This window comes from Heteronotia binoei, chromosome 9 (genome assembly GCF_032191835.1).
Source record: "Heteronotia binoei isolate CCM8104 ecotype False Entrance Well chromosome 9, APGP_CSIRO_Hbin_v1, whole genome shotgun sequence".
NCBI lineage: Eukaryota > Metazoa > Chordata > Lepidosauria > Squamata > Gekkonidae > Heteronotia > Heteronotia binoei.
Genome location: NC_083231.1, coordinates 85840891 through 85863466, shown reverse-complemented (window position 1 = coordinate 85863466; position 22576 = coordinate 85840891).

The window sequence follows — 22576 nt, the reverse complement described above, 5'->3', positions numbered from 1 at the left end:
AAATTTGAAATTGTTTACTTTTAAGTTTGATTAATTGTTGGAAGCCGCCCTGAGCCATTCGTGGGAAGGGCGGGATAGAAATCCCAAATAAATAAATAAATAAATAAATAAATAAATAAATAAATAAATAAATAAATAAATAAATGTTCTTAAGTATTCCAATGATTCTTATTTTTAGTAAAAAAAAAATAAACATAAATTTAAAAATCTGTTACTGCATTTAGCCTTTTCTGGCTTTTGCAATGCAGATGTGACTTTGGTCTCTAGAAGAATATACAAGTCTTTCCCCCTCAGATAACACACTAAATACACATCGAAAACATTACAACAACTTTTATTAATAATAATAATACTATTATTGCATTCTAACCGTTCTGCCCTTTATAAACCAGACACAGCTTTGCCCTTTAGCAGAATATACATGTCTGCCTTTTACGATTAGATAACATACAGGAGGAGCATGTTCGATGCTCAGAAATCTAATAGTTGTTGTTATTATTATTATTCAAAAGGTCAAAGAGTGGGAAAGCGGGCAGAGAGGCAAGGCACAGAACAGCAAACAAAGGAGGAGTTAACGAGAGAGAGAAGCGAAGAGGAAAGGTTTGGGATAGCAGAAAGGAGGACAGAAGCCAAGGCAGAGGCGAAGGAGGCGCTTCCCTTGACAGAAGGGGCGGCGAGCGCTCCAAAGCGGCCCCAGCCAGCTCACCCGGGCCTGTCGCTCCAGCTGGGAATGGAGCCCCGAGGCCTTCAGCCTGTGCACGACATGGGCAATGGTCAGCGAGAGGCCTCCCTCCTGGCCCAGCATGGCTCCCCAACCTCCTTCGCCCGCAAAGACACTGCAGCTCCTCTGCCAGGCAGTCCCAGCAGGCGGCTCTACACGGCGGGCGGACACATTTCAGCGACGCTCCTGCCTAACCCCGGCTCAGGCTCGAAGAGTCCGCCAGCTGTTGCTAGGAGACGGGGTGCTTCGCTGGGGATTCCGTAGGAAACGTCGCCTCTGTAAGTATGGTTCCGCTCTGCTGCAATCCCTGCCAATCCCGCCACGCCCCCAGCCCGTCCGCACCCCCCCCCCATGCTAGAGGCAGAGCGGGCGATGCTGCCGCGCCGCCGCCAACCCACCCCAGCCGCTCCTTCGAGATGGGCCCAGCCTGAGCCCATCTCGGAGGAGCAGCCACGGTGAGCGACAGCTGCGCGCCCGAGATGGGGCGGCCGGCGCCGCCTCCCCCCCTTCCCCCGCTTCCATTTTTTTGAGGAGCGGGAGAAGAGGGTGGAAATCCTGGGGGCCCCCGCCAGGGTGGGAGGGTTGGGAAGCCTACTCTCATCCCATGTAGTTCTGCCTTTAGCAGCTTAAGGACAAATATACAACAAAACAGACTAGCCAATTCACATACAAATGAAACATAATTAAACTTGGACTGCTGAATGCCAGCTTAAACTTTATAATGAGTCAATAGGTCAGTGTTTAGAAAAGTAACAGTTCTGTTCCTGGTTGTCAAACTGCAGACATTGAATTAGGGTCTGTCTTTCAAAAACTGCTGAGTGCTTAAAATCTGAAAAAACAAGCATTGTAACAGACTCTTAAGAAGGCCATCCAAAATCAATGGTGGTTTTAAATAATATTGGTTTAGTTTTCTGAGATGCTAGAGAACTGTGTCTGCTATTGAGTTCAATTGGAGGTGCTGCTACTCAACACTTTTTAATTTGTGACTAGTTGGTTTCATTTGCCTTGCAAAATAGACTGAATGTCTCAGCTGAGGTGTGCAGTCATTGTCCCTCTCCTTCCACACTGCTCAAATAAGCAGAATTCCATAGCAGTAATCCTGTTGTGGGGTTGATTAATGGTGTTAAAAGGTTTGGATGAAGATGCCATAAATACCAGCTAAAAAATTAAAATGTTCCTGCTTTCCTTCCTTTGCCTTGTTAGGGTCAAATTACGAGATAAGTGGGAATGGGACAAGTAAATAAGGAAGGTCTATGAATAGATTTCCCAAGCATTTTTTTAAATCAGTGAGTGTCAGTTGTGAGGACCCCCATTTCAGATCATAGTGCAGTGGGAAGGGGGGTAACTCAAGCTCCCTTTCACACACACTTTCCTGACCTCAGTTAGCCTCTTCAGAGAACCAGTGTGGTATAGCGCTTAGGAATGGCAGCCTCAGGTCTGGAGAACCAGGTTTGATTCCCCACTCCTCCACATGAAGCCTGCTGGTTGACTTTGGGCCAGTCACAGTTCTCTCAAAACTCTCTCAACCCCACTTGTCTCACAAGGTGCCTGTTTGGGGAGAGGAAGGGAAGGTGATTATAAGCTGCTTTGAGACTCCTTGAGATAGAGAGAAAAGTGAGAGGGGGGACCAGGTCTTCTTCTTAAAGCTGCTATTTACTCTATTGGAAAAATATACATTCTTATTTTGTAGGAAATAAAAGAAGCACCTTAGAAACCAACACCATTTACAGGGTTTAAGCTTTTGAGGAGCTTACAGTCCCCTTCCCTTCATCAGATACAGTCTTGATGCAGACTAACATGACTACCAGCCTAAAACTATGCTGCTTTTATATTTTCTTCCCATGGAGCAAGATGGATGTTAGAGGGGCATTTAAGGTAAGGATATCTCCTTTGCCACAGATCTAATCCCTAGCTGACATTTACCAATAAAATGTTCAGGACATCTTCCAACATCTTGTATATTTTGGCCTTTACGTCTTTCTATTTCAGCTACAAATCTCACATGGCCAAAACTGATTCTTTCTTAAGCAGTTTGTGGCTTCCTTTCACCCACATCTGCTTGGCGAAATCAAGAAAAAATATTTAAATCCAAGTAAGCTTGTAAAAAACAGTTTCTGTACAGGGACATTTGACAAAGTCTGAAAATCATAGATCTCATTTTGGGATTTTTTAAAGGCAATGGACATGGAATATTCACAGAACAGTAATGAGTATGTGCATCATACACTCATGCCAGTCAAAGTACAGACCCATTTTTTTTGTCACAATATATTGTATTTCATATTAGCCTATGGTAGCATGGTAAATTTAAAAACCATCAGTTTTTAATCTTTTGCGGGTTTTTGTAGTCTTAAATTAGGAGATAACATGGAGGTAACTAGGCTGAATCCAATGATCTCCTTCCACAAATAATGTGGATCTCCCATGCTTCCCTCAATCATCCCTTATAACCCCAAGAAAGCTAATTCTCAGGGTCCCAGAACCTGCATGGAACAATATCAGTATAAGTCAATGGGCTGCAGCAAGAAGGGGGAAGAAGACAGAATTTTTCTATCATTGCTCTTTCATTAGTTCAGTTTTGCTGATGGAAGATGGACAGTTTTGTCCCTTCCGTCCTCTTAATTATAGTCCACTAATTATTGCTATTGTTTTGTGCTTATTACTTCACATGGTTCCCACCAGGGCTTTTTTTGTAGCAGGGACTCCTTTGCATATTAGGCCACATACCCCTGACATAGCCAATCCTCCAAGAGCTTACAGTAGACCCTATAATAAGAACCCTGTAAGCTCTTAGAGGATTGGCTACATCAGAGGCATGTGACCTAATATGCAAAGGAGTACCTGCTATGAAAAAGAGCCCTGGTTCCCACATTCCCTGGAATCAACTTTGCCATGGTTAGAAAGGACCTGTTGGGGGTGGGGAGCTGAAAAGCTCTGCAGGCATCATTGTCTTCCATTGGTAAATCTCTGAATCCAGCCCTTTACTTTGTTGTGAGTTCTATAGATTTTATGGAACACTATCAGCCTTAGGTAGGCCTTAGGGACTGATAGTGTTCCATAAGAAATCTGGAACAAGAACAAACTCAAAAGGAGGGGGCAATTAGAAAGCAATTCCTTTCAGGTCTACTCAGAAGTAAACAATTTTATTCCATAGGGATTGGTCCCAGGAAAGTGTTCTTAGGACTGCAGCCTTTGTCTCCAGATGGTTAGCAAAGTTAGTCTTGAAGGTCCAAACTGACACTTGATTAGACCCACTGGAATGCCCCATATTTAACAATAGCAGTTATGTTGGCCAGTTTCCCAACAGCTTGAAAGGCTTAAATGAAAAAAGAAAGTGCAGTCAGGCACATTCACTAGCTCAGGAACTTATGGATTGCAACGTATTCTTTCAGGGGGAAGCTGAATGTTCATTTTAGATGTGACTAATAAATGTAGTACATGTATCCTATCTAATCAGCTTGAAATGATTGGAGAAAAAGTATTACGACATTGGTACACCACTTATTCACTTATTTGTTTACTTTATGTTCCATTTTTATCCCCCATGAGGACTCAAAGTGGCTTACAATATTCTTCCCTTCTTTATTTTATCATCACAAGAACTCTTTAGGGTAGAGTAGGCTGAGTCTGTATGACTGGCCCAAGGTTACCCAGCTAGCTTCCAGGGCAAAGTGGGAGCTCAGACCTGGTCTGTCAGATCCTTGTCCCATGTTGTAATCATTACACCACTCTGGAGCTCTCAACTGACATGCTTGTAGAGGGTTCTGATGATATATGTAGTGTGAGCAATGAAATGTTCTGAAAACAGAAGAAAGAAAACTGAAATAGAGAAACTAAGATGAAATAATGCAGAAGAAGCAGTTTAGGAGCTATATTCCATGGAGAAGTTCCTCCTGGGGGTTAGCCTAGATGGTGCAGCCTGAAGTGTTTAGTGAATATTAATAAGAGGAATTGATTTTCTCACAGGTTTATTGTCTTTGTATGTCTTTTTCTCCTGTTTAAGATGCTAGAAAAAGAAGAGCTGAGCTATGTTCAGCTACAGAGAGGGTTTAGAGAATATCTGGACTAATCTGTATGTTTACTATAGGGGGTGGATGAGGAATCCAGTTGGCCTTGGATACCTGTGAAGCATCAGCAATAGCAGTCCTTAAGGACCCCATTAGATAGAGCTAAGTGAGTTGCTCACAAACCAAAGACCCCAAAAGAAAGGTGGGGATGAGACAAGGAGTGCAGTACACAGAAGAACACAGCTAGAAAAATTAGAATTATCAGAGTTGCAATTTGGACTGAAGTTGCCATGTGTTCAGATAGAAGAGATAACTGAAGGTCTCCATGCCCAACAAACCCATGTTTCAGTGTCCTCTTATGATCAGGACAACTGTTTCCCAATAGGCATTCCCTGATGACATAGATGTGATTCCTACCTCATCCTACTGAAGTACCTGTTGTTCCAGTGACATGGAGGAAAGCCAGGACTGGATATTTGGCTGGGGGGAAAGATGCTTTGGGAAAGAAGGAAATGATCTGTACTATGGAAATTGATCTGTACTATGGTACCCATGGACATTACAAAGCAGATCAGTGTGCTAGGCCAAGAGTTCCTTTCCAGCTTGGTGTGATTTTAAATGACATCATTACTACTATGATATTAGCTGAGGTCAAGTGATAGGACTACACACAACAGGAAAACACAATCTTCAGTTTCATTTTTTTTAAAAAAAACACAGAATGCTTGTATGTTACTCTATACGCCAGTGGACGAACAATATATATTTTATTATACCTGTATATTTTAGTACAACAGCTGTTTTATAGCTCTTCTAAGATAATTTCTGGTTTTGAAACCTTATTTTTGGTGACCTACACTGAAAAAAATAACCTGGTGAGAAAATGATTCATGTATAGAAAAGTAAGCAAAGTAGGAGCAAGGAGTGACTTTAAATTGGACATTAAACTAATCCAGGGCTATACCTTAATAAAGGCTAGAGGTGGGAATTCTTATGGATTTTCTACCTCATTGCTGGAATGACAGAGAAATGCAATAAATGTTCTATTACTTACACAAGCTGCTAGTTTTCAGAAAATTAGTCACCAGTGACCTTTTACCCTTTGTCTTGCTCTCCCCCACAGCAGAAGCACCTGATCTGAATCGAAGGCAACTTCAGGGTTATTTGATGGAGTTTTCCTAGTTTATGCAGTCAAATTCACAGTTATTATGTGACTAGATTTTTTAAAGCATTATTTTGAAAAAAAATATGGTGTGTTTCTCCTATATAAAAACCAAGCCTTCCTTTTTGCCTAGATCATTCATCAGAATGAGTGAAATTCCCACAGACAGAAATTCTAAATGATGCCCTGACTTGGTTTCACCTCATCTGACCAAACAAGAAGAGTGTAGGATAATAATTTCTCCAGATACCAAAAATGTAACATTTATATCAGTGGAATGAAACCCATACACTAGGGTGGGGTAGGGGGAGCGTAAGTTATTTAGCACGCACCAACTCCATGGTAGAATTATATTGATTAGTTTTCCAGTTAGCAGGTAGACCTCCTTCTGACCCTATTTTCAGGGTCACTAAATCATAATGTGATGGCACTAAGAGGCTGATGTCCCTCCCATATTGCTTTCTGAGGAAAGTGTGGACTTCAAGGGAGGAAAAATCCCACTCCCATTTATTTATTTTTTGAAGACATAAATGAATATATACCTGGCATGTGCAATGTAATATCATGTGGCTATGGAACATATAAGGCAGATAAATTAATCCAGCTTTCAGTATTGACAGACCTTTAAAAAATGAATCTTGGCCAATACTGCTGTATCTTCTCAGAATCAGAAAAAAAATTGTAAAGCAAACGTTGAATAGTCAAGTAAGCATAAATTGTTCTCTCTCTCTCTCTCTTTTTGTTATGAAATGAATCTCTGCCTCAGACATAAATGGTTCCCAGAGGACCTTTGTAACATTTTGAGATATTTGCGCATGCAAGAGGATATGGGATCCAAAAGTACAGGGAACATCTCTTTCTTGCCATTTCCTCTGGATGTCAACTGCATGTGCCACTTATTATGTGGGAAAATGCTTATTAAAACTGGAGGCAGAGCTCATAGTTTGCATTTTCCATGGCAGGTGTACACTGAAGAAAAGGCAAGGAGCAAGACAAGAAAGCACCTAAAGAATGCTTTTAGGTGCTATTTTTAATTGTTATTTGAAGCTTACAGTTGACCTGAGTCCTGCAAAGGCACAAAGTCTGGACTCAGGGACTCAAATATCCTCTCCCTGGTGCTGGACCTTTCAGTATGCCTTTGAACTCGATGTTCTCTGAACGTGTTGTAACTGAAGGAGAGTGCATGGCTGGTTGGTTGGAGTGGAATTTAAAAAACACACACTCTAAAAAGGCTTAGTTTCCAGCAGTTGCAGCAGCTGTTGCATCTGTCTCTCTGAATTTCCTTCACTGAAATACAAGCAGGAATAGAACAATGGAGAACATGTTACAAGTACAATTATTATTTCTGAAGGCTTTTTTTTAAAAAAAGGAATGGCCTTGCTGAACAGAAGTGTTGCAGAGGAGATCCCTTTTTTATGCCTACTTTTGTTATATCAGGTCATTGTTGGAAAGTAGCCAAGAGAATCTGTAAGGCAGAAGGTTCAGTTGTAAACAAGCTTGATGTAACACTCAGTTTTAGAATTGTCAAAGTGATTATTATATGTCTGTTTGTTATACTTTGTGACCTGCCTGTCCTTCAAAGAGCTCAGACAGTATAATGCGCTCCCCTTCCTTCATTTTATACTCACAATAGCTCTCTGTGGAGTCCCGAGAACCTTTTTCTAGTAGCAAGCCTAGTTAAGAAACCTGAGTAAGATTCTGGATACCTGCTTAAGATTGCAAAACAGACTGGGGTTTTGGCTACTTCAACAGACTATGGCTAATTCCACATGCATTGGATAATGCATTTTCAATGCACTTTAGCAAAGGACAACGGCAAAGGATTGCTAAAGCACACTGAAAGTGCATTATACAAAGCGTGTGGAATTAGCCTATATGTATTGCCTTACTGACATCCTGTTGGATAAGACTAAGCATCTTATGGCCAACAGGATGCCAATGACAAATGTTTGATAGGCCAGCATGCCATGTTCAACCGTTCCCATCACCTATCTGTTCTCCTGTGCACTGTCTGACTTAAATGGCTGTCAAACAGCTTTGCAGCCACACAGTAGTTGTGATGGTAGAGTTTTTGTTTTATTGTTGTGGTGGAGTTGTAGGGGCTTTGGCATCTGTGCACAAGGTGAGATTATTCTACCCAGGGACATGGATGATTGGTTCAGGTAATGAAAAGATGTGACGGGGGGGGGGGGGGGACTACACCTCTCCTAAGGCTGTGTGAAAATGTTCATAAATATGGACTTAAATGAACACCAAGGTAAGACATTGTTAAAACACAGTGTCTATTTATGAATGGCACTCAAGTCCAGTAGTATATTAAAGACCAAGAAGATTTCCAGGGTATAAGCTTTCAAGAGTCAGAGCTTTAACTCCTGAATGCTTATATCCTGGAAATTGTGTTGGTCTGTAAGTGCTACTGCAGAGCAGTACAGCTACCCACCTGGAATGGTGTTTGTTTATAATTGCTGTCTGTCTGATTTGCTCACTGTTTATATATACCATTGGTTGCCAAGCTGCAAGAAATCACAAGTCTGTGAGGGTAGCAGATAGTGGGGCTCCCTTCAGGCTGAGAATATGCACACATGAAATACAGTTGATTGCAGTATACTGTCTGAATCCATGGAAACTGACCTGACAAACAGGTCCCAGCAATTCATGAACAACCAAACCGTTTGATGAAAAACAGCCCATAAGCCAAACCAATGATGTTCAAGCATCTCCAATTGCCCACAGAAATCAGCTAAGCATATGCATATTGTCTTGTCAGTTTTCCTTTATGAAAGAGAGGCATGAGTTTTCAGTAGAACATCTGCTTTGCTTGCCCATGGTTCCAGATTCAATCCACAGCATGTCTCAACACCTACTATAAAAACAGTAGGTGTTGAGAAAGTAGAAATGTGTGCTTGGGTATATCCAGTCTGACTATATACTCACAAAAATACATTTTAAGTATTTTTGATACATTCAGGATCTCAATCAATATTTGAAAATCTCAGAAAAACTAGTAGCCCAGAAATATTCAGCAGTATCCGGGGGTGACATTTTAAAGCTCCAAACTTACTGTTTGGGGGGGGGGGGCTTTTTGCAGGTTTTCCTGGCAACAGCAGGGAGGGGGGAGGCAAATGGGATCACACATGTGAGGTTGCATCTGCTGCGATTCTCTGGTTTTACACGGATATTGCTGTGCTTGTGCTGCACATTGCCACTGGGTTAAGGTTGGATTCTGTAGTTTGACACCAGTTCTGTTGGCCTGGAAATAGTGTGCCTTCCCAAACTTTGGTTGCTTTGGCATGGATTCTCTGGTTTGATATTGGATGAGTTGGATTCACACACCATTTTTCTGGGATTCTCTGATTTGATGTTGATTTTGTTTCACTTGTCAGTTCCTTTTGTATTGAGAGGCTTTTGCCTCATGGTTGCATGCATGTTTGCCTATTCTTTGCCCTGGTGAAAGAATAGATTTTTTCCACCATAGGAAACAATGAAGTGTGACTGGTATTTTGGGACTACAATAATTCAGAATACTTGTATTTACGCCCTCCCTAAAACTAAATCTCCAAAATACTGATTTTTTTTCAGGTGCACATCTCTATGGGCGTTTTCGCACTGACCTTCAAGTGGCGCGACCACCCTCTTCACACCGGAGGATCTGCGCGGATTTCGCACAAGAAGCGCCAGAGCACCCAAAAGAGCCGGCGACTTCCGTCGCAAAAGCCGCTCAAACGTTTTCCTGCTTCTTGGCGGTTTCCATTTGAGCGGGTTTTGCGACGGAAGTCCGGACAGATCCTCCGGTGTGAAGAGGGTGGTCGCGCCACTTGAAGGTCAGTGCGAAAACGCCCTATGTGTAAGACCAGAGACTCTGAAGAGCCACTGCCATAAAGCACTGATGTCAATGGACCAATGGTTTCAAAACATGCACTTTCCCCAATCTGTAATGTGTGAGAGTTCTTAAACTCACTATTGTCTTAAATGTGATATTTATGTTCCCCCAAGAATTCTATTCCCCACCACCACCAAATAAAGATAATAAGAAACTTTTGGCAAGATGCTTGAAGCAGATAGGCCTTGGTCTGGACTTTTTATGGACTCTTGTATTTTTATGTGCTCTTGTCTTTAAATGTTCCACAGACATTGCTGTTATGTAATTCCTTCATCGAGTTTCTGCATCACATTTTTTTTTTTTCAGTTATAATGGCAGGCTAGCATTTGTACACCTTAATATGGATTTGTGTTCTCAGAATAAAACCTATGAAAACAAAATCCAGAAGAAAGACAATGAATCCCATCTCTTCCCACTGACACCGTGTACTATTTGTGCTTTTGCTTTTCGGAGCTTAGGTATCTCAACTACTTCCTTCAACAGCTTCCAAAACCTTCTAATACAATCTTTCCTTTTCTACTTAAGAAAGATGTATTGAATTCACTAGCATTGGTTTGTTGTCAGCTTTGCAGGCTGCATATTATTAACAAGACCAAATGACTCTTGATGAAGAGCCAAATGTGTTACCATGCTAACAATGCCCCTAATGCATTCAGTCTGTGGGCAAACAGCTGGTCCTTCTCCAAACTTTGCACAATACAGGTATCACAGAACAGGCTGTCATTACACCCAGCATGTGTGCCTTCAGTGATGAAAGCAAAGAGCCAGCTGTTTGGTGGCTAGAGCACACATATTCCAAATGCATAACCACATACTTGACACTACGCAATATACAAGTGATGCTGAATTCATAAATTACTGTCAGCCCAGATTAACATCAGTCCATCTCCTTATGGCCTTCAAGAGAAGCCTTATTTTCTAGGGTGCCTTGGGGTGACTTGGCACAATTCAGCATATGAGATGATATGTGTGTATTTGGTTGCTTAGATCTGAGAAGAGAAATCTGATTTTAGACAGAGTACAAGCATCAGCCCTCTTAAAAAACATGAACTGTAATGAAAGAAAGGACATCCATTTAGTCTCCAAAAATGACACTCTTTCTATGAGGAAGGGAACCTTTGTAAAACAAAGGCTAATTCAGGCAGTATTACTGTTTTGTATGGCTAGGTCCCACATTTCCCCTGATGTTTGTATTCCAGAATCACCAGGGATATGAAGATCATATGGAGTTTTCAGGTCGGTTCCAGAGGTATAGCATTAACCTGGGAACAGTGTTCCCTCTAAACTGAGTTAGTGTGAGCTAGGTCACAGTTCTTTAGCCTCTGGCTCACACATTTTTGTCTTAGCTTAGGAAATTTGTAGTGCTTCCACCCAATTGTCCCCCAATCATCCCTTCACTGACCAAATTAAAGCTGTACGGCCACTGCACTGGCTGGAACCTTATTTCCTTTGGTCAGTTGGCTGAGAGTGGCAGGGAGTCTGGGGCAGAAAGTGCTGCCTCCCTCCGTCCTGGGTTTGTGGGGCTAGGCAGAGGCTCAGTCTCACAAATGGTGAGCCCTAGGCTTCCCTTTCCTCCTCACACACAGTGATCCCGGTGAAATTGACAACAGTGTCTATTTACCCCTCTGGTGATGGGGGAGAAAAGGGGCAGTTGTCTGGCTGGTTTGAGGCTCCACCCCACCTTCCTCTTCCCTTTATGACTAGAGGCAGATCTATTTGACTCTGAATGCCTTTTGTGTGTAAGGGCTCCACTGGCAGAGAGGCCAGGCTGTGGCCTGCTCAGCAGCAGCCCAATCCTGTGGATGACTTGTGAGGAAAGTGCATCGAGATCTGTGCAGGACTGACTCCCAAGTGAGCAAGCCGAGGAATGCACAGCACTTTTTTGGAGGGGAAGAAGGATAGGAAAGGAAATGGGGAGATACACTGTTTTGTGTGCACAAAGTTGCATCTCCCAAAAACTTTGTGTGGGAGGCATGTGGGGAGGAAGGAGGAGAGATCTTCTCATGGTCTGGCTCCAACCCCCACAAGCAGTCTTGGTAATTTAATTGCCTAGTTACGTTGGCTCCCAATGCAGTCCTCATTCTTAGCCCTGCAAAACCCAAAGCCTGAGCCTACTGGACTCCTTGGCCTCAACAGGGAAGGTGCCATATGGTACTCCTTGGATCCATTCTTCCTTTTTTGCACTCAACCAACCAAGGGGCCAGTTGTAATCAACAGATTTACAAGTCCACTGCAAGTGGTAAAAGATAGGACCCCCTCCTTGCCAACCAGAGGGAGGGTGGAATATTCCTACCTGGCACCAACAAAGGTCACCAGCCAAAGCCTGCACTGTATACAGAGAGAAGGTGGGCAGATCATGCTGTGAAGGAGAAGGCAGGGGCAGAGCCATCTTAAAACCCCTCTGGCTCTGCTCCTATGCCAGGATGCTTAGCATCCTGCATCATCTCAGCCTCCTCGTACTTCTGGGGAAGCAAAGTTGTTCCTGCCCATGATATCCTCTTGGGCTCCATGGCAGAAAGGAGCTGAATAATCATGGTAAGGGGCAGTCAACATACTCCCCGACCCAGCAAGAAAGCAAAGGAGGAAGCAGAAGCAAGGGGATAGTTTAACTACAGACTAGGATAATCATCTCTGTTGTCCAAGAGAGGTTACATCTTCAATTTCCAAGAAGTACCACTGTCTGAGCTTCCCTGGGTCTGCCTTTAACCCAGCTGTCTTGCCTGCTGGACAAAGTATGCTCATCTTGATGAGATCTTGGAAAAATCTATAGCTAGCACAGACAAGTGGCCTGTCCAATGGAATCTCCAGTATTTAAGAGGAATGAATTACATTTTGGGTTGGGTTTGGGGGGGGGGGGGTTTGTATTGTCATTGTGTCATTTTGTATTGTCCATGCATTTTCATTGCTGATATATCGCCAGGTGAGGGCTGGAGAGCACTCAGAATTACAACTGCTCTCCTGATGGCAGAGATTGGCTTCCCTTTGGGCGGGGGAGGGGGGGGAGTGAATGCCTTCACTTGGGTGGGAAGACATCAAGGGTGGGGGGGCACTCACCCAGAGCCTCTATCTAGAGCCCGTTGTATTTTTCTTCACAGTGGGCCTTATTCCTAGTAATATGCATAATATTGATAAGCATATGCATAATCTTGTTCTAGTATTATTGATATATTGTCACAGAAATAGCATTGAAAACTGTGTTTATGTTATTGGAAAAAGTCAGGGCAGGGAAACAGAAAATGGTGTGCTGTAAACTCACAAACTGGAGTCACAAACTGGGGAGGAAGGAGGAGGTAGAAAGAACTGGACTGCCTCCTTTTCATGGTCCAGCTCCAATCCCCACAAGCAGTCTTGGCAATTTACCTAGCCATGTTGGCCTCCAATGCAGTCCTCAATCCAAGCCCAGTTGTTTGACCAAGGAGAAATAACACTGAAATGAAGATGTTGCAAAAATTAGTTTGCATCCTTCATAGTTGCCTAGGCTGGCCTTGTTAGACTTGGCCTGGGTTCCCTGAAGCACTGTGTTCCTTTTGCTAGAGCTGGCAAATGTGATATAGAAGGAAAAGACAAATTTCCCTATTGTTCAGTGAATCCCATCTGCCATGTCTAGCAGCAGCACTTCTGTATATGCACAGATCCCTGAATTATCAAGAAGGTGCTGAATCCTTAATGCTTAGTAAAACCATGGTTTTGCCCTTTTTGTGGAGAGCAAGAACCCTGCCTAATGAATGGACCAAGGAAGAATAGGTAAATTGGCAATCATAACTCAGTTTGGTGTATATGGAACAGTAAAACAATTGACGCAGTTTGAAGGAAAATTAATTCTTCCACCTTAACAGAAGTGTATGTTCTAGAAAATATCTAATGAAAGGTCTAGTGCTGTGTAACTAACAATTAGATAGTATTCACTAGTAACCACACAAAGATTAACTTCTATAAAGCAGCAGTTTTCTCTGAAACACATCATTTAACTTCCAGCTGAGTCATCCAATTAGGTTGCTGAATCCATCACTGTTTTCTAAATGCAACTAAACAGATTCAAAACTGGTAACCATTAAAAGTTAATATTACAACAGTTGTCTAGCTACTGGAATGAAAGGACACTTCATTGTAGGCCAAAATATAGAACGAGCCAATTTTTTGGCAAACACTTCAACAATTTTTGAGTGGTTTGAACCTGTTTATGGTATCCAAAGAGTAGCATGCAGTGAAATCCAATGTATTTCACACATGCATGTTTTCACACATCACAATGAGAATCCTAGTGTCTCAACTTCTCCACTGACCATTACTGCTCATTGCAGCTGCCAATCACATGAATAAACAGTGAGCAAATTAATTGGCCTGCTGTGATTATAAATGAGCACTGCTTTTTAATTTTTAAAGTTGGCGTTTACATGTGATGATTGATTTTACTTGCCCATGTATATTTTGTGCTAGGCTTATAACTGTCATAGTACCTCGCCTCTCATGTCATTTAAATACCTGGCCATCCACGATGCTGAGGGGAGAATCAATTTCTCCTAATGTGGAAAAGCAAAAGTGGACTCCACGGCAGAGGGAAACGAAAACACTGCAACTATTGCACAGTCACAATGCTGTTGTCAGCAGCTGCCTCCATTAGTTTGATCCAGCAGGGATAATAATAATAATAATAAAATTATTCTTATATCCCGCCCTCCCCCGCCGAGGCGGGCTCAGGGCGGCTCCTGGCCTCACTGATGGACCTCCTGGTGGCACCTGGGGTTTTTTTGCCACTGTATGACACAGAGACCAATTTTGCACTCAGCTTACCCCACGGTCACGTTTCTCTTCTTCTAGATGTCTTTAAAAGAGGATTAGATAGATTCATGGAAGCTAGCTTTATTAATGACTACTAGCCCGGTGACTAAATGGTTCACATTCAGAGGCAGTAAAGTTCCGAATACTGATGCCAGGAAGCAACGTCAAGGGAAGCCATGTGGATTCTCACACAGTCCCATGGGAAATACAGTTTTCACCATCAAATTCTCATTCATGTTTTCTGGTGCCTTATTTCAGAATATGCCAGGAACAACTTATGTAGGAGACGTGTAGAACCAAGATACAAAGGTAGGCAACCCGGCATCCAGCTCAAACATCAACCAAAACATTGAAGCAATTCAGATAGACAGCTTCGAGAGGAAATTGGATAAACATATGGAATAGAAGTCCATCAGTGGCTACTAGCCACAGCGTATTGTTGGAACCCTCTGTCTGGGGCAGTGATGCTCTGTATTTTTAGTGCTTGGGGGGCACAGTGGAAGGGCTTCTAGTGTCCTGGCCTCACTGATAGACCTCCTGGTGGTGCCTAGGTTTTTTTTGCCACTGCATGACACAGAGACCAATTTTGCACTCAGCTTACCCCACAGTCATGTTTCTCTTCTCTGTGCAGCGTCCGTTGGATTTCTCACTATCTGCACCGGAGTTACAGGAAGTGTGCAGCTTTCGCGCAGCGAATGGAAACTGGTTTTTAGCTGTTTCCATTTGCTGCACGAGAGCCGCGATGCTTCTTGTAACTCTGGTGCAGATAGTGGAAAATCCGATGGACACTGTGCAGAGAAGAGGAAGGTGACCATGGGGTAAGCTGAGTGCGAAATCGGTCAGAGTGTTCGACTGGATGGGCCTTTGGTCTGATCCAACATGGTTTCTCTTATATTCAGATAAGTGTTTGACTCACAGGTTGATTATGGTAAGTTTGAATGTTGATCTCCTTTTAAAAAAAATGCTAAAATTGGGATTGAATTTCCATCACTATCGTAGCTCTTATGGCAGAATGAACAGAAAAGTGGTCAAATACAATTACATGCCCCTTACAGTTTTCTTTCTGTAAACAATAAAATGTGGAATATAAAACAACTCTGTTGATTTTGTAATTGGGGGTGGCTTAGAGTGGTAAAGCTGCAGTATTGCAGTCAGAGGCTCTGTGCTCATGACCTGAGTTCAATCCCGGCAGAAGCTGGGTTCAGGTAGCTGGCTCAGGTTGACTCAGCCTTCCATCCTCCCAAGGTCGGTAAAATGAGTACCAAGCTTGCTGGGAGGAAAGTGTAGATGACTGGGGAAGGCAGTGGCAAACCACCCCGTAAAAAAAAAGTCTGCCGTGAAAAAGTTGTGAAAGCAACGTCACCCCAGAGTCGGAAACGACTGGTGCTTGCACAGGTGACTGATTTTACCTGTTTTTATTATCCCAGCTCAAAAATATGTTATGTACAAAGATACCCCGTGAAGAGTCCCTGTCCCCCCCACCCAGAAAACACTGACTCATGAAAAAATCTGTGTGTTTTGTACATACAAGGGAGTTCCTGATAACCTAATGATCCATTTACTGCAATGCAGCACAAGATGTTTACTCCAGCTGTTAACAGCATTTGCAATTATTAATATCAGTTATTTTCTGGCTGAAGTGAAAATGTGCTTACAGGCTTTGTGAATATTGTGAAAGAGAATGACAAACAAGTTTGAGAAAAAATATTTTTCTGCTGCAAAATAAATTATAATTTGGTTTGAGCTATGAATATTTCTACCCTGACTTGTATGACCCAGGCTAGGCCAGTCTCATCAGATCGTTGAAGTTAAGCAGGTTGGCCCTGGTTAGTACTTAGATGAGAGACCGCCAAAGAAGTCCAGGGTCTCATTCTCTATGCAGAGGCAGGCAGTGGCAAACAGCTTCTGTTTTGGCTTATATTCAACTCCCAACACACAAAAGTTACTGGATTTACATGCCCATGCCAGTGAGCTGAGATCCTACTATTTCTATTCGTGAAGGGAGGAGGATGTTTCCTTCACTGGAACAAGGCTTCTTCTGCCAGAGTAGTAGGATCCAACCCATTATGTGGAAATATACAAGGTTATGCTTAGAAGTTTGTCCTAATAGCCTTTTTTTCATCATCTTGACTCAAATGCTTCAGTATGCTCTGCCCCAATATTATTTTTCATAAGTCAGGAAACATTTTCCATATGTTCTGCCACACTATCCAGGGGGAGTCTGCAGCTGCACTTTGGGTACTCCATCATGCTCAGACTGAAGCACAGACCTCCCTCCCCCCCCTAGTGACAGTGCCCATGCAAAAGATCATAACAACACTTTTTTGGCACGTTATTGTTCTCCTCTTGTGTCAAAGCTCCCTCATATGATTTTTAAAGAAACAAGACCCGTTTCACAGATTCAAGTTTTAAAAGAGAGAGAAACTATAAATGAACAGCTGAAGAAATAAACAGAAAAGTCTCTGTGTATCTTATTTACTGTCATCACAAAAGTGAATATTGGCGTAGAGCTATTTTAACATAACCCACCAGCCAGGCATAACTTACAGAAATAAGCAGACCCATCTGAGAGGTTGAAGGCCACTGAAGTTTGGTATTCACAGTTGGCTTAAAAAGCAAAGGGAAGTGAAAAAGAAAGCTCGGTGTCTCAAAGCAAGACAAAGGTGGATAAGGGGAGGGAAGAGGCACATCCCATAAATGCAGTGTGTTGAAACCAGGAACAGAAATCAGGACAATGCAAAGTGATTAAAGGTATGTAGTCCCCTTCTTATAAGGAACTCAGCACCATGTACGGGGGTTATCCCATTTTATCTTGAGACAGTGATTTACCCAGGGTCACCCAGTGGACAGCACAGCTAGGTCATTTTGGACCCAGGTCTCCTCAGCCAAAATCCAGTGTTCTGTGTGCAGCATATATAGTGTATATTTTATATATTTCCTTCCATATTCAAATATAATCCACAACCGTTACTGACCCTGGGCTCTAATGGATTGCACATGAGCTGGCATATACTCTTGGTCTCCCACCCAGGTACTGATCAGGATCAGGGTATGGGCTGTGGCTCAGTGCTAGATTATCTGCTCAGCATGAAACAAATCCAAGTTTGATCCTTGGCATCTCCAGTTTGAAGGACCAAGAACTCTGCTTGAGACCCTGGAGAGCTGTTGCCAATCAGAGTAGAGAATACTATCCTTGATAGAACAAAAATCTCAGTCAGTACAAGGCAGCTTCATGTGTTCTCACGATCCAGACCTGTTAAGCTTCAAATGAAGTTGTTGCATCATGCCTTCAGACCAAATCTGACATCAAATAAACTGTGATGATGCACAATAATTTTAGTTATTTCATTTTAGTATATTCCATTTTTCCTTTAAAGACTTCAGGGTAACATACATGCTCATTGCCCCCCTTTTATCCTTAAACCAACCCTTTCAAATAGGTTTGGTTAAAATAATAACTGACTCAAGGCCCTAGTTAACTTTATGCTAGACTTTGGGTTTGAGCATGGATTTCTATGGTCCTAGTCCAACCACTACACTGTACTTGCAAAATACAAGCATTGCAGTGCAGTTCTCAAGAGACTTACACCCTTCTAAGCCAATTGAAGCAAATTGGCTAAGAAGAGTATAACTGTTGAGAATGGCACTGCCAATAAGAATGGAAAATCAACAGTACCTAGCTGAATACACATAAGTGTGTTCAAGATTATGATCAGTCTTTCCTATTTCTAGTTGCATTTTACCTGTTTTTGTCATATGATCCTCAATATATACAGTCACTTGCTAGTGACTGTATACATTTAAAATTAAATGACTTAATTTTAAAAACTGTGTGAAGTGAAGAAAGTAACCAGTGCAAAGAAATTGAGTCCTGAGAAACATGACCATGCATACATCAAAATTAAGATAGGCTGCAGAATATTCAGATACAGATGAATTATGATGAAAATAGGAAAGACTGGCAGCAATCCTAAACTCACTTACTAAGGAGTAGGTACTGCAAAATTCAATAGGATTTACTTTTGCACAGACATGCTAAGGGTGTATGCACTGTAGGAACATTACAATAACCCAGTCAGAATATAATACAGTAAAATCAAAATTACTTTTAACAGAAAGAAAATAATACAATTTTTTCATGTTGAACAATCTTGTACTATTTTGCTGGTTGCATTTGTTACTTTGTTTGCTGCATTCCATGGAGGTTTAGCATCATGCAATTCCCCTTTGCTGGCAGAGGTTGGGAAATGAATGGCTGAGCACATCACTCAAACAGCATAATCTGTCATAAACACATTCCATGTCATTTACATTTATAAAACACATTAGTCAAAGGCACCAGAAGATTCTGCTTCTTTAAAATATGGTCAAAATGACTATCATATAAGGCATATCCTATGCAATGGTTGAAAGTGTTTCAAGTAAAGAATAATCTTGGAGAAGTGAACCACAATACAAAAAAATTGGCTTGTTTGTTGGACATTAGTGCCAATATGCATTGTAGTTTCACCTTTCATCTAAGATACTTATCTTCCATGTGTCTGGTGAAGAATTTGACCTGCTAGGATGTCATCCATTGTTAAGGGAGATTTTCCTTCATGGAAAGCCTGAAAATGTGATCCCCCCTACAAAAGATAGAGGAATCCAGTCAGAGCATCCAAGGTTCAGAAGACAGGACCTTGCTATATTGCCAGATTCTCCGGTCTTGATGTTTCTGTTCCTTACATTTGTGCTTTCACTACTGAGATTCCTTATGCATCTCTGTTCGCATTCTTCTTTAGTCTTCAAGGTTTTCTGGTCACGTAAAATTATAAACTCCGGAAATAAATATAAAATTCATAATGGCAGGTTAGGATTATATTGCTGTTGAATTTTAAGGCAATAAAAACAATGTTGTTGGTTCATGTGTGAAAGTAAATCCTTTATAACTGCAATATAGGAAAAATCTTCAAGATTTACACTGCTGTGTCTATTCTTTCTTCCATTCGTTTATATATGAATAAAACTCTATGTTTGTTTGGTTTTTTAAATGAAATATGAGGGACCATTCCAGTTCCATCTGTTAGGCCGTGGTCAGACATACATTTTTATTCAACACAGCAGCGCATGCTCTTCGGATTGAAGGTGCACGTCCATATGACAACATCAGGGAGTAGTCGGTAAGTTGTGGGTATCCCATCATGCTGTGACTTACTGTCGGACTTTTTTGATAGTGGATAAAATCCGGTTCTAAATGCTTGACGACGGGCCAAAAACAGATTTCCCCTGTCTGATCATACCAGCATTAGCGAGTCATCTCAACTTGCATCCCAGATCAGCGCCATTTTTTTTAAATCTTAGCGATACACGCATAACCACAAAAGGATCAGCAAAAGACGGAAGGCGGAAGGGTTCCTGGGTGCTTTAAGCACCACAACAGATGAATTCCGAGCAACTGCAAATGTTTCTTTTTAATTTTGTTGGGGTTGCATTTTGTGACACAATCATTGTTTAGTCTGTATTTCTAGAAAATAGTCCCTGAGGTTGAGCCAATTAGCAGCATTGTTTATGCACATGCGCAAAGGCCAGGCCATCTGATCAGTCAACAACGGGACAGGCACTCGGCAAGGTAAATTATGTTTGGGATGTCTGATCGGGCAACAACGTTTCAAATAAGGATGGACAAAACAAATGATGGATTTGATGGTGCTTCTGACCGCAGCCTTAAAGTAGTTTCTCTGCAGTGTGGACCAAAGCAGGAGGGAAGCGTCCTCAGTAGGGTATAATGACAGAGTCCACCCTCCAAAGCAACCATTTTCTCCAGGGCAGCTGATCTCTGCCATTTGGAGACCAGTTGTAATTCTGAGTAATCTCCTCACCTGGAGACTGACAATAATAGTTCCCTGAATTTTCTCCAAAGAAGTGCTTGAGACTTGACTGTCCTAATTGGAATTAGATAGACTTTTGGTGGTTCCTCTTTGACAAATACATAGGAGAAACAGTGATTTAGGTGACAATATTGTCAGAGGTCTCAGTATCCCAGGTCCATGCTTATACTTATAACATCAATGAATATATCACAACATTTCAAATTTTGCACAAGCTCTATTTGAGGTTTGGACTGCACAAGCACTTTATAAGAAGAGTGGAAGAAGACCAGAAAGGAAGTCCTTCTTAATGTAAAATTGGATGAAATTAAGATCTCGTGTAAGCTGATGAACTTTTATAGAATTTATTATTGGATTTTTGAGCTGTAATTTTGTATGAAGACTAAGTCTGATAATAGAATTGTATTGTGTATATTTTGGGTTTAGTTACTTTTGGTCATGGCTACTACTTGTCTTTACTTACTTCTGTGATTCTCTTTTGGTTTAATTTTCTCCAGGGGAGCTGATCTCTGCCATCTGGAGACCAGCTGTAATTCTCCAGCCTTCACCTGGAGATTGGCAACGATGGTTCTCCAGGCAGAAATGGCTGGTTTGGAGGGTGGAGACTATAGCATTGTACCTGTCTGAGGTCCCACCCATCCTCAAACCCCACCTTCTCTAGGCTCCACCCTTCAAATCTCCAGGAATTTCCCAACCTGGAGTTGGCAACCCTATCTTCTTTCCAGTCAACTATCAACTTACCTTTATCATGCCTCCTGAGTTCAGCTTTCTGTCTCCTCCCACCTCCCTGCAGGCTCTACCTAGGAAATGGACAGTCTTTCTCCACAATGGGGACCAAAACAATTTACATAATTCTCCCTTCCCCCTCTTGATCTGCACAGCAACCCTGTCAGGTAGGTTAGGATGAAAGTCTGTGATTGGTCCAAAACCACCCAGTCAGCCTCCACAGCAAGAACCTGGGTATGGCAGACCCTGCTCTGAAGCAGTGACTGCCAAATCACACTGGCTGTCATGAGAGGCTGCTGCTGAACAGTAGAAAGTAGCCAGGCTTATGTTAGCCTATGTCCACAATGGAGCCTAAAGATCTCCTGTTATCACAACTGAACTTCAGACAACAGATCTTTCTCCCCCTGGAGGAAATAACTGCATTGGAGGGTAGACTCTATGGCATTATATTTAGTTGAGGCTTCTCCCTTCCCCAAATGCTGACTTCCTTAGACTCCACCACAAAATCTCCAAGAATTTCCCAGCAGCCTGGAGCTGGCAACTGTAGGACCAGGCCCAATGAGTTTTTCTTCAAAAGCCAAAACAGGCCTAGAAAGGGCCTCCTCCCACCCACCTGTTACTGACAAAACCAAGTTTGGTTGGTTTCTACTGACAAAAGCATGTTTGGCATAGCAACAGCTTTCCCAGTGGCCCAACAAGCAGGAGAGAGGAGTCGACTAAATAAATGACAGGTAAGTACAGTTGAATGGCAGGTTATCTGCCAATGGCTGATGTGGTACATTCCACAGTCAATGAGAGAGCCACAAAATGCCAGCACACAGGGCTTTTATACATATATAATTTATATATATATATATATAATTTATATATATATATATATATATATATATATATATATATATATATATATATATATATATAATTTTCTTATAATAGTTTGTATTTGTGTTGGGACAAATTAGTTGTGGGTTTTATTTTCGTATCACAACACTGCTGCCAAATATGGCAATACTATTTACAATACTATACACCTTTAAAACACAATATTTTACACCTTTGAATAACAAGAAGTGAAATAAAGAGCATAAACAAAATGTGATTGACAGAGAAACTGCACTGAGAAAAAAAATCCAGGCAAGATCATTTTCAGAAACTGTCTGACCACTGACAGATGTACAGAAATGAATTTAAAAAAACCTTCAGCACCACCTGTAACATGCCAAGCATCCAGATGCAGTTACTGAAGAAAGTTCTTTCTATAACATTGCCTCTAGATTCTTGATATTTGGGGAATGGAAAGGTAGGGAAGGAGAGGAGAGAGGGATTGAGGAGGGGTTCATTATTTAGGAACAAATAACTTCTCATGACATCTTGTTAAATTCAGGCATCCTTCTACATCATTTCAGTGTGCTGTTTCTGTTAGTCTAATCCAGG